Source organism: Aplysia californica, unplaced genomic scaffold, assembly GCF_000002075.1.
Source record: "Aplysia californica isolate F4 #8 unplaced genomic scaffold, AplCal3.0 scaffold00754, whole genome shotgun sequence".
Classification (NCBI taxonomy): domain Eukaryota; kingdom Metazoa; phylum Mollusca; class Gastropoda; order Aplysiida; family Aplysiidae; genus Aplysia; species Aplysia californica.
The window spans coordinates 210,228-212,188 of NW_004798024.1; positions in this window are offsets into that span (position 1 = coordinate 210,228).

Here is a 1,961-nt window from a genome sequence, read left to right on the forward strand (position 1 = left end):
TTTTCTTCATCTTCGTATAGTAGCAGTATTCTGGCAGTGTCTGTAGTGCTTCGCCTCTGTCAGTTGTATTTCTTCAGCGACAGTGTGGGTGGGTGGTTGGCGGGTGCTCTGGTGTGGTTTACTCCTTTCCCCATCAAGCATCTATCGTCTTTTACCTCTCCTCCTTTCTTTTTTATGCTTGTTAGTCTCTTGTAACACCTTCTAATCTTCGGCGATTATGTATGACCTTACTGTGTTGCGAGTGCCGTAAAACTCTTACTAAAACAAAAGCCGTCGGCGACAGTAGAGATGGGGTACTGCGTTTTAATGTAATAAAAATGTTATGATGCTTTTGTCCGTTCTAATTAATTATTGCGTGTTTGCCTGTGTTATGTTGACTGCTCACTACATACCCGTATTATACCCTGAGATATGAGGTCATCGCTGTGTTTATGTTATACTGATGTCGTGGGTGATTGGCGGGTGCTCTGGTGTAGTTTGCTTCTTCTTTCCTGTGAAACATCTATCGTCCTCATCTCCCTCTGCTTCTTTTTTATGTTTGTTACTCTCTTGTAACGCCTCAAATCTTCTGGTGCTCATATGACCGTACGCAGTTGCGAGCGCCGTAAAACCTCTACTAAAACTAAACGAAAGTATGGATGTCGCGGTTCTCTTCCACCGTTTGTATGTCTGTCTGTCTGTCTGTCTGATCGGCATATCGCTACCCCAGAGTTACAAAGTTTTATCTGCTCAGTTCCTAGTTTTGAGAAATTGGACGTTCAAAATCATGAAAATGTTCAGTTTCACAACATGGTCAAGCCTTTTCCGATGCATTTCTCTGAATATCTTGATAACAACTCGGAATATTCATACGATTTTGATAGAGTGGAAAGAAGAATATCTGGTTTCTGATTTCATGGTCTTAGTTACTCAAAACGGGCCAAAATTGTCAGATAGAACCTTGTGATTAATTCTAACATTGCGATATCGTGACCTCAGTGCTTTTTTTTTCTATCTCCATTTTTTTTTATCATTGAAAATGTGACTTTTTCTTAAACTCGCTCTTTGTTAAGAACTGTTTTCAATGTGATTAACACTTTGCAGTCACTTGGCGTAATAATGCGCCGGTGAAAATTATCCGTTCGGGTCACTTGATGCTTTTGTGTGCCAGGCCCGAGAAATCTGTTGCAGTCACTCTCCTGGCTGGGTGACCAGATGGGGTATTTTGTACTGCTGGCTGTGTGACCAGATGGGGAATTTTGTACTGCTGGCTGTGTGACCAGATGGGGAATTTTGTACTGCTGGCTGTGTGACTGCAAAGTGTTAAAAATGGAGGTAGGACAAGAAAGCACAGAGGTAGTGATATGCTGACAGAGATTGGAGAGTGGCTTCTGGGATATCTGTGGTCATCCAGAGAGGGCTGTTTGTCAGAATCGGAGAGTTCGGGTTTTACAGGGGGGGGAAAAAGGCCAAATATTTTAACCATACTAATGCTGTAGTCCGAGCACAGGAATGAATGGAGAACCATGATCGCCGATGTCTGTCGCAGATCTGGCACTGGATGATGATGAATGCTGTAAACCTTGACGTAAGTGAACTGTGCGCTGAGAGAGAAACACTTCTTTTTGCGTTGATCTACACGAGCTATTTATGGACGGGAAGCGCGAATGTACTTTGGCTACGTTTTCGTCTATCTTTTTTTTTTTAAACATGCAAAACGATGGGATTTTGCCAGCATATGTTTTCACAAACTTTGCCAAAAGTGACATTTAAAGATATACCTGTCTGTGAGAGTCACGATTTCCTTGTCCTTGCGTTCATCCCGCGATTTTTTAGATTTTGCTGTGTCCAGATGTTTGGGAGAGATTTATAAAAAAGTAGTTGATTGTAGGATTGGGTAGGTTGTAAATGTTGTAGACTCGGTTGTCTCATTTTGACAAGTGGCTCTCTTATTGGATGACTTCAGGTGTGTGTGTGTTGGG